The sequence below is a fragment of the Manacus candei genome, unplaced genomic scaffold (genome assembly GCF_025592945.1).
Source record: "Manacus candei isolate 608988 ecotype Guabito, Panama unplaced genomic scaffold, ASM2559294v1 h1tg000015l, whole genome shotgun sequence".
NCBI lineage: Eukaryota > Metazoa > Chordata > Aves > Passeriformes > Pipridae > Manacus > Manacus candei.
Genome location: NW_026138063.1, coordinates 24,946,801 through 24,961,388, shown reverse-complemented (window position 1 = coordinate 24,961,388; position 14,588 = coordinate 24,946,801). Strand labels below are relative to the sequence as shown.

The 14,588-nt window shown below is 47.2% G+C and overlaps 1 protein-coding gene across 4 annotated transcripts in view; it reads left to right on the top strand.

Annotated features, from left to right (window-relative positions):
• ARHGEF4 (Rho guanine nucleotide exchange factor 4) overlaps window positions 1-14,588 on the top strand; it is a 220,795-nt gene that overhangs the window by 188,658 nt on the left and 17,549 nt on the right. The gene's annotated exons all lie outside the window — the stretch shown is intronic.

Sequence of the window (14,588 nt, the reverse complement as noted above, 5' to 3'; positions counted from 1 at the left end):
AAAGGCTAGATGGTGATGTTGTCTCTGTCATCATGAGTGATGTACTCTGTACCAGTTATTTATGTGATTGTGTAATACATTAGTGTTGTACAAAACCACGTCACTTTTGCACACAAAGAATTTGTACTTGCTGAGCTCTTTTCTGTTACACCTGAGCTACAGAACATCCTTTTCCCTAAGAGAGGAGACTCTCCTGCAGTGCTGGGTGTGGGGCAGCTGTAGGCCCCATCTCCCTGCAGTTCTCTGAGAATCTCTTACCTACATGAACAGTTTTGAATTACTAAAAATCTCAAACTATTATCTAGCCATTGTGATAAACAGCCACTGAAATCATCCAGTCTATGTGGTTTTCTGAAGTTACCATTAAACAAAAACCAAAACCAAAGCTGCAGCACATAACACTGGCTTTCAAACGAATCTGATTTCTCTCACCTCTAAACTTTACCTGTGGTCTTAGTTGCAGCTGGAATCAGAACTTAATGGCATAAGGCAGAAAAAAGATTGTTTATTGGAAAGGACAAGTGAATGATGTGAATGTATACCTCAGTCTTCAAGTGACAGATGAGGGACCAAAGTATGGCTTTGGGGTTGTACATGTCAGTGACAGAAAGCTTTTGGCTGCTGCTTGTGAGGGCAGATCTTGCATAAGGTTTGAGCAGGCTCTGAAAGTGCTTGAGGTTCAGAAGCTCTTGCCCCCTGTCTAGTAGGAGCAGTAAGAGGCCTCAACATCGTGGCAACCCCTGCACTGTGTTTGAATTCTCAGTTGTTGCTGTCTCGCCTGTTCCGTATCTTGAAATAGTGCAAAAAAATCTGATGTTAGATGAGAACTGCAGTTACTCACAGGGCTGCACACACACACACACACACACACACACACACACACACACACACACACACACACACACACACACACACGTAGCTCTGAAGAGCATCTGGTAGATTGGCTCCATTCATAATCCCAGTGTTTGGCTCAACATGTAGGAGCCATGTGGGGCAGCTGGTAAGCTAAGCACAAATGTCTGCCAGCCCAGACTGATCCTGGATCACAAAGTGACTCATGTTCTTGTTTAGCTCAGTGCCATGTCACTGAAGTGCTCCTTGGGTGGCTTTTGTCACTGTACTGGAGACTGTACCTCTCTTTTACACTCCGCATAAGAAGGTACTTCAGGGAAGTTTTCCAGAAACTTCTTTTTATTTAGTGTCCTGCAAAATTGATTAGCTGGCGCTGGTCGTGGTGATGAAGTCGTTCACCCCTTGCTGCCTGCTCAGTTCGGGGGTGCCCTGTTCCTGCTGGTCGCTGAAGGGCTCTGCTGGTTTGGAAGGGATTGAATACCAAACCTGGTGATGTCTGTACCCCAGGGCAGGCACAGCTCCCACAACACTGCAACCTCCTCCTCCCCTTCTGTCTCTGGTCCACTTTTACCACACCTACACAACAACTGTTACAGTGTCCTTGTTCCCAAAAAACTCCCTCTGCTCTGCCCAACTGCAGGGGCTGTGTCTGTGGGAGCCAGAGCTGTTTGCCTTTGCTGCTGTGACACATCAAAGCTTGTGCAGCAGCAGCCAGTGCATGTAATGGCAGAGGGAGGAGTGTCCTGTAACAGCTGATCCACAGCCCCAAAATGTTCACTGCTGATACTGGGAAGAAAATGGAAGTCTCGGGAATGATGTGAGTTTGATGCTTCTGAGGTGCAGAGCTGCCACACTGCTTCCTGCAGGGCAGCTCTCCTCTCTGGGAAGTGTTGTAGTTGTTGATGGAAAGGGCTGGAGCCTTTCCCAGCTGCCTGCTGCTAGAGAACTAAAACAAAGAACTGTTTTCTTCAAGGCCTGTGGGGAGTCTAGGACAATGAGGAAGAAAAGTATGTTATAGGAAAAAATAATGGGACCTCTGGTGAAATTGCCTCCCCCTTCCCTGCTTGGGGAAATTTCACCAGATTGCTCATACCAGAACAGCTGGGAGCAAAAGCAGTAGGATTGTTCTTGCATTTAAGAACTCTGATCAGAAAAATAGCAAGATTAGAGAGTACCCTTTGGAAATATGTGTTACAACACTGCCTGCCACAGGTGTTAACGCTGGTTGCTAAGAGCCTGGTAATACTTTTCCTCTTGATATTTAATGTTGGGCGAATTTTAATTTTCTCTTTCTAATACTTGTCTAGGTTCTTGATACATGACTATTCCTGAAGTATCTGTGTCGAGTTTTGTCATGGGGAACCCAGTGTTTGTCCCCATCCTGAGCTTCCCCTACTGCTGTACACATTCAGCTGGAAGCTGCAGTTGACATGTAAGTGTTAATCAGTCTGATATTAGTTGTGACTCACTCAAGTCTGCCTCTCATCTTGGCTGAAGAAGCTGTGATGGCCGATAAAGCCCAGGAAAAAAAGAGCTGATGAAGGATCCCTGAACCATGTGCAGGAGCTGTAGATGGTGATAGAGGAATGGTGTGGAAGGAGAGGCCTCTGACATTTCTGTTGTGTTTTTCAGTTTGCTCTCAGAGCACTTGTTTGACACGAGCTGGGTGCTCTGCAGGGGGGCTGTGATTGCCTTCCCTGCAATCATCTGAACATCAGACTCTGCCATAGCACTGGGGACACAGCCCCGGTGGGGAGCAGCACAGTCCCTGCCTCCCTGCAAAGCAGTCGTGGTGCCTGGTGCCTGCTGTGCTCTGCTCCTGCTGCAGAGCGGTTCATGGCAGCCGGGCCCTTGTGTGGCCACGGGACAAGTCCTGCTCCTCCTCCCTGGGTGCTGGGTGGGCTGTGCCTCCCCCCTTCCCCGCTGCCCCTGCAGTGCTGCTGTGCCCCAGCGGGGTGGGGAGGGACCGTGCAGGGACAGGGCAGGTGCTGCTGCCCTGAGCCCCCGTGGGGAGTCTGTGTTGCCCTTGGGTGGGGCAAGTTCACCAGAAGGTTTAAAAGCTTTGCTCTGCTGCTGCTTTGCTTTGAGTGCAAAGAGCATCTTTGAACAGGAGTGAGACCAAGACATCATTTCCGAAGGGAGATCTGGGCTTTAGATTTTATCTTTGCTTAATTTGTTCTCCCAGGCTAAACTCATTTCTGTGGTGATATGTGGTATCTGCTGTCTTTGTGATTTATTCTTGGAATCCAAGGCATGAGCTGGCCAGATAAGAAACACAGTAAGCACTTAGGATGATACCATCAACAATTACTTTTAATTAATGCTTCCAGTGTTTTTATTTAAAGGAAAAAAAAAGCAACAAAAGAAGTCCCATTACGCAGGTTAAAGAAAGATCTCAAGGGGGGAATACTTGTTATTGATGCTGTGTCACTGGCCTTGTTAACTACAGAATGTGCTGGAAACTGTGGAATAAAATTATGTCTTATATCAGTCTTTATATTTGTTCTTTGGCTGGTATTACTCCAGGCATGAGTGTGGTTGTCACATGTAGAGCACCCACTCTGTGTCTGCTTTTGGCAGTGGAGAAATGGGACTCAAAGAGGTGGGGTGGACCTGCCTCACACCACAGTGGCTTTCTCTGTCCTATCATGTGCATGCAGGCTTTCTGCATTTGTAGTTGATAAGTGTGATAGCTCAGCTGTGCTGGAGGTGCTACAAGAAATACGTCTCCCCAAGTACCAAAAGGATGTTGATCAGCCTTTCAGCAGAGGAGTCAGTCAGGTGTGAAGGACCTCAGAGAGGGAAACTGAGGAGTTTGCTCTCCCTTGCAGCTGCCCAGCAGATCTGACCCCTCTGGAACAGGGGCCTGGTGTCGGGCTCTGGTCCCACACATGTCACTGCAGCACCAAGGTCCCCATGTCTTCCCCTTCTCCTTCCAGGGAGAGGGACCCTAGCGCAGCCACTTCCAGCACGCTTTCCCCTCCAAAGAGCACCAGCTTCACACTGGGCACCTGAATCTCTGCTGTCCCTTGGTGGCAGAGCAAGTAGAGCCTCCAGCACCTGGGGAACAGCAGCTGCCTTCAGCCCTCTCCATCCTACCCACAGCAATTCCTATCCAGAGCAGTCTGCTGGACAAAGCCAAGGTGACACAGGGCATGGAGCAAACCCCCATGGCACTCACACTTTAGAATCTTGTGCCCTGTTCAGCATTGCTTGCATCCATTAGGGATATCAACACAAGAATGGAATTAGCATGTTATCTTCTGCTAAACTGTCCTGATTTGTAGTGACCACTGTGCAGGGGCAGGACCTCAGTGTTATTTATAGCCCCAGTGTCTATAGCCTTCCTGGTAATGTGGCTCTGAACAGCACAGTAGAGCAGGGTTTGACTGCTTGTGGTTGTTTTGAACTTGTGATCTTGTCCAGTCTTGGCATGTTGAGTATCTGCAGAGTTGTGGCAAACTTTGTATGGAAATACAAACGCTGTGTATGGGCATCATGCGGGAATCCAAAGAGGCACACCAGGATCTCTCAGCAGCAGCCTAACACAGCTTTCCTCACCTCACCAAATGAAATAGTTCCAGCAGAAGATTAAGAAAAGACAGGCTCCTAAGGAGTCACGACTTAGTATTTTTAGCACCCCGGTTCTCACCTGTAGTGCCCAGGAGTCAAGACTTGTTATAGTAACATTATCTAATTACGTGGTGAGAAGATTTGCACTGGCTGCCAAGAGAGGAGTACTGGGAATGGCAATATCCCATTACTGCCTGACCTACCAGAACATGCTCTGCACTGAGAAGCCTCAGTGCTTTGTCTGCTGAAAAGCCTGTGGCCAGTATGGGAGGGTTGTGCAGGGAGTCAGGGCAACTGAAAGGAGAGCCTGTGCAGAACAGGAGATGTGTGACCTTGTCTTCCTTGGGCTAGAGAAGCCACGTCCTGCAGGAAGAGCAGCAGGTGCTTTGGTCTTCCACAGTTAGAGGGCTTGTTTACAAAGTGGTCTTGGAAACAGGAATGTGGTTCTGATTGGAGGCCTTAGCTTTGTTTGGGCCATTAAGTCTCTTCATCCAGATGTTGTGGATGTGAGACAAATTAATAAAGTCGATATATTTAAAAGCATGATAGTACAGGGTCTCAGAAGATCCCAGGAACCTGCTGCTTCCTCAACCAATCTTCTTTACCTAGCACAGGACACTTGCAATAGGAAAAGGTTTGTGGCTTTTTTTTCATAAGTGTACATAGCTTGAAGAACCTTCTGTAGGGACTACAAAAGAAATGACTCATTTTTATATTTACAGATGCTAACCAAAAACAAAGGCTTAGGAAGCTTCCTTTGCCTGACAGTGAGACATTATCAAGGGGGTTTTTTATTTTTCTCTATCTGTTATTCAGATTTTCCTCTGCCCCATTTTCAAAGACAGCAATTCTTAGTTCAATGAAGAAAGGATCCAACCCACTGTGTGAGCATTGGGAAAGAGGTCACCAGAAAGGGGCAAAGGGGATGGAAATCATAAGTTTTGGGTCACCAAAAAACCCTGCGGGTTTCTCTTTCAGGAGGAGGTGAGGAAAAGAAATGGATACTGAACTGTGCATGGGTCTTTTGAGGCAGAGAGACCATCTCTGAGCCATGCCATGGAAATGATAAACAATCTCTGTTGGCCCAGCATGTCTGCCAGCACCTACCAGTGATGTACAGACTTGGGCAGTTTAATCGAAGGGAGATGTTTTCACAGGAGATAGGAGCAATAAAAATAATTTCAGTATGTTCCATTAAAATTAAATCATGCACACACATGAAAAGGAAAGCCATGCTCAATGTTTCTGGCTTCCTGCCCACTGTGAGCCCAAAGAGATGCTGACCTTTTGATGATTCAGAGAGGTTTGCTGGCAATGCAGTTTGTATCTGCTTTAAAATGTTTTCTTTAACCTTATTTGTAAAACAAATTTAGATTAATTTACCTTCAAGCTGTAACTTGCTGTATCTTTTGGGGGAAGGGCATAGCAACAGTCAGTCAGTGGGCAGAGAGCTCTGGGACCTGCATGGTTCCTTTTCCTTTCCTTCTGCAAGAAGCAAGGATGCAGCATTTATCCTCAATAAATCCCTGTGTCATATGAGTTGCAGCTGAGCTGGTTTGGATGCATTGTCCTGAGGGATCTGTAAAGTATAATTCTCATTTGTCCAAAGAAATAATGGTGAAAGAGAAAGCAAAAAGGAGGTAGAAAGGAAAAATTGCAAAATTAAGTCATGGGAGAGGCCATGGAATTGGGAACTATCCTGTAGAGAGGGAAAGGGATGGGAAATGTCCCAAGGGGATGTGCTGGTGGGAGTGTGGAGAGGAGGGGTGACGTTGCAGCAGCAGCAAGAGAAGAGTGGGGAAAGCATAAATGACATAGAAATGTGTTAATGTAGCATTAAATAAATTTTTCTGAAGAATATAGTTTCTATTTGTGAGTCTGAGAAGTGGTAGTGTAAAAAAGATGCAACAGCAATCACTCAAATGTGAGAACAGCCACACAGAAACATCCTGGGCTGTTTCTATTCCCAAGTTTTATGTTTAAAATCAGGGCATCAGAAAATGCAAAAATATGTTAACCAGGTTTGCTTCATCCTCTGCAGTGACTGTGGACTTCAGAGCTCTTGGTGAGGTGAAGAGGGGAATCAAGCAGTCTGACGTGGTTTTTATCCACAGCCAAGCTGGAACCAGAAGCTACAAACTTTGTAGATATGAGAGCCCTAGGTCAGAGTCTTGTTCAAACGTGAGAATTCAATCCCAGACTCCTTTCCAGTCTTTGAAACCAAAGAAAGTAGGAGAAGAGTATGTGGATAATTTCCAGATGCTGTTACAGCTGCATCTGGGCTGTTTGGGGTGAATGGGACTGTGGCACTTGGATGCTGCCTTAACCCTGGAGTGCCACAACTGGGGGAGGTATGAGGAGGGGGTTAGCCAAAAGCTAGAGATTCTTAAACCACTTTTAAACCTTGGAGTATTTCAAGCTCCTTAAGCCACTTTAAGGCTTTAGATGGGTTTAAAATGATTAAAACACTGTAGGGCCTTCGATGAGTTTAAGCTTTTTAAGCTGATTTAGAGCTTTGGAATGACTTAAGTTCTCTGGCTTTAAGGAGGTTTTGAGGTCCTTCGAGCTCTTGGTTGTAAAGGTCTTTCTGAATGTTTTGAGTGAGGATGTAGCACATACCCACTCCTGTGACCTGTGTTTAGGGACTTTTTCTCCCAGGCAGTGTCTGAACAGCCATGTTTCCCTGGGTAAACTTTCATCCTCCCTTTCACATAAAAACCTTCACATACGCTGCAAACTACCGAGATCCACAGGCTGCTCAAGCTCACGGTGTTTGAGTTTTTGGCCTGCATTTGCTTAATGGCTTTAAAAAACTATTTCTTCCTGCCAAATGCACCATAACAGTTTCCACCTGAACGAGGATGTTGCTGTGCCTCACTGAATGTATCTGTTAACATTTTCATATTAGTCAACATTTCTTTCCTTTTGTGTTTTTTACTACACTAATGTCCTAAGGCCAGGTCTGCAGGCCAGCAGAAACACTTTTACCTATGACTTGGGGAACTGCTCAGGGAATAGAGGCAAGTGTGGCCTGGCTCTTTCCCTTGTATGCCTTCCCACGTGTGTTTAAGGTCCTTGATGGGCTGTATCCAGATAGGATGTGTTTAAATGGCCCTGAAGGATGTACATTTGCTTAACCTCTTTTTAAATCATCTCTGTGTTTGGCTGTGGGGGCTCCCTGTGGCACAGCTTAATTATGCACCACAGGGAAAAGGTAGTGCTTTTGTACCAAACTTCTTGCCCAGTGATTTCCCTGGGCTCCCAGGAGCCTTGCCTTAGGAATAACCTCTTTGTAAGCCTTCAGCTCATGGCCATCTTCCATCCACCTGTCTCTGTTGCAGCTTCAAGGCCTGTTCAGCTTGTACTAGCCTAGAAACTCTTCCCACATTTGATTTGTGATGCTCTTTGTGCCTTGCCTAGTTCTCCTCTGCCTTTCTGAGTCATTCCTGACATTTGGACTTTCTGACCCTGTTTTCTTAAATGGCTCTACAGAGACATTCCTGAGGAGCAGCTCATTTAGTCAGTCACTTGTGGTAGTTATTGCTTGTCACAGAGAGTTTCATTTGCCATTTTGTCACCCTGCCATTCAGCACTCTATCTGCTTGTTTAGAAAGAGAGCAAATGTATTTCACTTATACCAGAAAATAAATGTCTTATGGAAGTTTAAACAAGTGACCTCTGGAAACTTGTATGACAGGTTAAAGTGGAAGCTACTTCACAACTTACTTACTGCTCGTGCTGCCAGCAACTGCAACTATAAAATATGATACAAAGACAACCTGTCACAGAGCACTGAGAGCTTTGAGAAGGGCTTTGCTCCTGTTGTTTCCTTATGCCAAAACTTAAGGATGTTAGTTCCCCAAGTTACCAGGTTCTCTTGTTATACAGGTCATGGGAGAGTGATGGTTGGAGTACTGAGGGCACTGACAGGATCTAGAGGACTTAGGTGTCCTCAGCCACAGGTAACTATCCCCACCCTTTGGTAAGAACTTTCCTGGCTATTTCAGCAAAAGTAAAATGGTTGAAAGCAATTTCAGTTGATTTGTTTTGCATTATAATAATCAGTTCCCACATCTTAGGTGAGGAACTGAGAACTTCTTATGCCACTCTGGAGTTTGAAGAATCCCATTTAGTGGGACTCAGGTGGCCGTGCCCCTGGCAAGGCTCCCTCAGGCTGTGGGTCTGGATAACACGAGGCACAGCTCTGCCTCCTCCACCTTCCACCAGGGCTGCTTCCCTCCTCCTGGGGCACTTCATAAAGGCAGCTTTCAAAGCTTCTCCTTCTCCTGCGGGGGACCCTCCTCCGCTTCCCAGCTGTTTAAGCCACTTCTGAGGGGGGAATAAGGGCTCAGATGATATCAATAAAAGGGAATAATGTAATTAATGTCAGTCAGAATGGTTTTGTGGAAAATAGTTCTTACCAAATAAACGTGATGACAAATTTTGAATGTTTGGTAAATGGAGGCAGCTGTACTAGATGTCACATGAGGAGTTTAACTACAGGCACTGATTAAAAAACCAGCCCTGTGGAGTATCAGTGGAGCACACTTAGCTGGATTAAGATCTTCATTGACTGGCATCTCAGATTTGCTAAGGAGAATCACTGTCAAATTAAAATATTTTGAATGGAGATCTGCAGTGTTTGGTAAATGCCTGAGAGTCCTCCACTATTTTTAATCAGTCTCAAAAATCTGTGCTGAAAAATATGCAGCTGACACTGTAGGCAAAAGGGCAACAAATGCCGAGGGCACGGCTTGAGTGGGGGCACAGTGGGTGGGTCTGTGCCTCTGAAGCCATGGATGTGACCCTCTGCCCACGTGGGGACACGTGCCTGCTGTCACATTGGCAGGGAGGGCTTGTGTTCCCCTGAAACATGTAGGCAGAGGAGCAGCGAGGCGCAAGGAAGTGTTTGCAGTGGCTGCAGAGTCATGTCAGTGGTTCTGGCACCCTGGAGCCAGGCAGCAAGTCTAGTCTAGCACAGCTAGCCCAAATTCCTGCCTGGCAGTGAGGGGAGACAGGAACCCCAGGGGCTTGGTTATCTCATCATGCTAAGATAGATGCTGAAGATGAACCCTCCCTGGGGTGCCTGTCTCTCCCCACAGAGGGGAGATGCTCCAAAAAGACAACCAAGATAACTTGTTCAGACTCAGTGCCTGCTGCTCAGATGACAGAAGCTCTACAGGATAAATTTAATCTCTGTTGTCCATCATTAGACAAGGAAGCTGGAAGTTTTGAGAGGAAGCAAGAGCAAGCTGTCAGGACAATTTGAAAACTATCCTGTGGGTTCAGTTCAAGGCAGAGGCCAGCTGGCTTCTGCCCACTTTCAGAGAAAATAAGTATTTGTGTGAATGAAGCACTACTTTGGGGCCAGTGCATAACTCCTCTACTTTGCATGAGAGGCAGAGGAGAAGCTCTGGAAGCAGAGTGACTGGTGAAGGAGCTGGAGCTGAGAGGGAGTGCTTTGCCTCTGGGGTCAGAACTGCTGCAGGGCTTAAATGTTTGATGTGCTGACCCAGTTCAGCTTCAGTCTGTAACACACAAGTTCTAGGGTGGTCAGGCAAGGAACACAGGCTTCATGGCAACCATTTTAGCTCACCAGGAAGGGCTTGGGTTCAGGTGCTCTTCATGGAATGTGTCTGTTTTAGGGTCACAGAGCTGAAAAATAAATGCCATTTTATTGAAATTCTTGAACTTCCCTTTTCCCAGTTCTTTTGATGCTCCTGGGTTTATTTTTTAGCTCTGTATGATCCAGTGTACTTGGCATTGTCAAGAGAAAGCTATTCAAATTTTATTCAAATAGAAACCAGTAGCTCAAAGATAAATATTTCCTAAAGGCATCTTCATCCCTCCTTCTGTAAGTTGTTGAGATCTTTTATCTCTGTTAATACTGCCTGGAGCTCCTGTCAGAACAAGACCAGGACATACAAGGTAATTAAGTCAAAGTGTCCAGCCTGAGACAGACAGGGACTGAGTAGCTGGAATGCAAACAAGCCCACAGATGTGGGCCTTGACATGCCAGGTCTGTTTGCCCACATGTAATGCACTTAATTTGGGGCAGCTACGTGCAGCAGCCCTGGCTGTGTCTGCTCCTTGGCACCCTCTCTGCAGACATTGCTCGGAGGAGAGAGAATTCAATCCTCCTCCTCCATCTGTCTGTGGCACGTGGAGGAACCTGGCCCAGCACCTTCACCAGCACCTGCCCTCAGCACGTGCCTGCTCTGTGAGGGAGTGGGAGGCTGGAGCTGCACAGGCAGTGGGGAAAGCAGCTGGGAATGCACAGAATTCCAGAGCAGTAGCAGAGCTGGCATCGGTGTTGAAAGCATTGGTATTAGTACTGCCTTTGGGTTGCAAACGCTGTTGTCTACAAACTTAAATGTTGTCAAACAAAGAAAAAAGCCAATTTCTGTTTGTTTTCCCTTCTGCCAGCTGCGGGAGCTAAAGCAGCTGTGGGGTGGCTGGTTTGCATTCTCCATCTCCTAATGTTTCTCTTCTAGACACTGGTTTGGGGCTCTTCAAGAACATGTACTGAGTTGTCCTCGATCTTACAAAGCCAGCACATGAATGTTGTTTCATATGGAAATGAATGGTTGCTTTTCAAACCTTGCTTTAATTGCAAAGATCAAAACCTGTGCTGAGTGGAGCCGAGGAGCTGCCCTGCTTGGCAATGGTGAGCATTCCCTGGAATACGTGCTCCTCTGGAAGCTAAGCAGCTCTTGCAGTATGGCTGGTTGATTGTGCCACACTCTGACACATTTTGCAGAAAATCTTTTATCTGTTGTTGTTTTATCCTTCCTGGGATAGGGAGAGTCCTGACCCTTTTCCCTCAGTAGCAGCAGCCCCTGGGACAGGAAGCTGCAGTGCCCAGCCAGGAGCAGCTCTGCTTGCTGCACCTATTGTGGCACTGTAGGTGTTCCTGTGCCATGGAAATTAGTGCCTGCTCTGGGAAAGGGGCTCTTTGCCTGGAGGTGTTTGGTATTTCTGTACAGCCTAGGAATTGGACTGGGTACAATGGAAAATAATAGTATAAGGTACAGCCTGCATTGGGGGCTGACAGAAACATGAGCCCTGCCCACAGAGGTGACTGAGCACTGCTCAGCAGCTAGGGCTGCCCTGCCCATCCTGGTGGACAGGCACAGACAGGAGCAGGGCAGGGAGGGGACCGGGCAGAGCCTGTCAGCCTGAACACATGGAGGTGTGTCAAGTGCTGCCATACTAAATGAAATGAGACAATCTCAAGCACAGATGGAATATTTTTTTGCTCTTTATTTCATGCTTTATTCCATATGGATCATTCCTCCCTACAAACATGGTGTTTGGTGTCAGTTAAGCAGACCCTGGCCTATATTTCACGTGTATTTTATTTACTCCTTTGCACAAGAACTATCTGATGATGTCTCACCTGCTTGCCTATGGCTGTGTGGCCAGGCTGGTGATTCTGCAGTTTGTGACTTTCTGTACTTTTGAAATCATATCCTCAGTATGGCTGTTGTTGAATAGAGAAAATTTCAGATATTAATATTAATGAATGGATTAAAATACCAGCTGAGGGTTCTCCAGTCATCCCCATGGCTTTCAGTGGCTCTGAGTAGAACCGTGTGGCTCTGTCCCCTTGTGAGCTGGGTGTATCAGCCCTAGATGCTGTTAGTGCTATGTCAGGCCTGGTCTCTCATCTTGTCATCAAGATACCAAGATGTGACAGCTTGGTACTGTGAGGTATTAATGCCTTCACATCATCAGTGCTCTGGCTGTATGATCTTCAGAATGCTAGAGGAAGTCCACTGAATCTCTGGTCATGGCTGTGGCATGTGTGCCAGCTACCACATCATACTCAGAGCACTGATCCAGAGTGGCATATCTAAGCACACTGCAAGGGTATTTTATCTCAGAAGGAGCCATGTTCTCTATGTGCTGGTCACAGTTTGTATGTTGAAAAGCCTCCTGAATGCCACTCTTCCCAAAGGTCTATTGGCTGAAGCCTGTTTCCTGAGCAACAGCCATTTCTTACCCCCAGGGATGTGTAACTCAGCATGGCATGGTGCAGCTGCAGCCTGAGCTGGTGGTAAGGCTCACCTAAGTGCAGGGGACTGCCCAGCACTCAGCTCATTTAATCAGCTCCCCTCCATAGGGGTGGCCAAGTGCTGGGCTCCAGTCACCCCCTCACCCTGTCACTGCTCTCCCCCTCCTGCAGCAGGGAGGAGCTGAGCTCAGCTCGGGGTCTGCACAGGCACAGGTCACTGCAGTTGGACTCCAAAGTAAATGGATGGGTTGTGCACAGGTGGATTGCTCAAACAGCAGCACAGCTCTTTTCTGGCAGTAACCAACACCCACTGTCACCCACAGCCTAGCTGCTGCTCTGGGCTGAACTCTGATAGCCCAGTTTGGGAAAATACACACTTTTACATCCACTCTCTTCCCTCCTCTAGTCATCACAGCTTTATGTTAAAAAGCTAAAACCTCTAAATTACTGAGGGTGCACTCAATCCCTTCATCCAGATCATGGGTAAATATATTCATAAAATCACAGAATATCCTGAGTTGGAAGGGACCCACAGGGATCGAGTCCAACTCCTGGCCCTGCACAGGACCCTCCCCAATAGTCACACCCTGTGCCTGAGAGCACTGTCCAAACACTCCTGGAGCTCTGTCAGCCTTGGTGCTGTGTCCACTGCCCTGGGGAGCCTGTTCAGTGCCCAACCACCCTCTGGGGGAAGAACATTTTCCTAATATCCAACCTCAGCCTCTCCTGAGACAACTCCAGGCCGTTCCCTTGGGTTCTGTCACTGAGGAGAGACCAGTGCCTGCCCCTCTGCTGCCCCTCATGAGAGGGGGGGAATACTCAACCCTATTGTCACCAACATCAAGCTCTTGACAGTCAAAGCACTCCCTCACATACAGAGCCCCCCCATCACCTCTCCTTCCATGCCTGTCCCTTCTGAAGGCCATCCACTGCAGCACTCCAGTTGTGAGTCATCCCATCATGTTTCTGTGATGGCAGCTGTATCCTAGTTTTCCTGCTACACAGGGTTGTCCAGCTCCTCCTGTTTGTTGCCCGTCCTGTGCATTGGTGTAGATGCACTTCAGTTGGGTTGATCCTGCCATGTTTTTGTGGGGAGAAGCTCTAATTTTTACATGACCATTCTCAGGCACTTCTGTGGTTTCTAACACATCAGTAACCCTTTGTGTGTTTGCTGCCCCGTGGATCTCCATCCCCTGCCTCCAGGGAGATATATATAATATCATTCCACTGCATCCCACCTAGCTCTAGCTGCACACTGGCTGTGTAGATAAGTGGGAACCTCTCACCCTCTCCTTCCCCATCATCCTGTTATTTTTGTCAGAATGGAAACACTGCATTAAGCTGTTTCTGGTTCAGTGAAGGGCCATTTGCTATCCAAAGGCAGACTGCATTTGAATTTTCTTTCAAATGCCTCGTTAACTCTCTTCTGATTTACTCAGCGCACGATTATCCTGACGTTCTTTTACAACATGCTTCTGTCTCCTTTGTGGAGAGGCACAACCAGTAACCCAGATAACTGCGGGTGACTGAGCAGCCCAAGGTGTGGGGATAGTCCGTGTTTTATGTGCTGTGGTGACACTGCTCAGTGCTGGGAGGTATACCAGGGACAGTGGGGTTTGTACAGCTTTCCTCTTTCTCCCTTGAGCCTCATAGACTGTCTTTACATTGTCTTCCCGTAGTTCATCATTGCACCATTTTCCTGGAGAAAAACAGGGCTTCACTGCCACTCCACAACGGCCAAGTCCTTTTTAGCAGGACTCTGCCTTCCTGGGGAAATCCTTGGTGTTCAGACAGTCTCAGGCCCCAAGAATTCTGTGCATGTGCTCTGTAGTTGTTGAAATCCAAAGGGGACTGACCTGATACACTGGTGGCATCAGGCAGGCACTCCTGCTGTAGTGGCCAGCAGGACCAGCCCACAAATACACTCCTGTAACTTGGCTACACCAGAGCTGAGGTGTGAATGGTCAAGAACAGCATCAGGCACAGCAACACTGTGCTCAGGAGCCCCCTTTCAGCTTCTAGCCCTGGGGGGGTTGGTGTTGGTTTGTTTTTGTTAATTGTTGGGGGTCCTGGTTTTCCTAGAGTAGGGCCTTTGTGGGGCATGTAGTAAATAACTGTTTGTTCCTCAGTATAATTGCTTAAACTC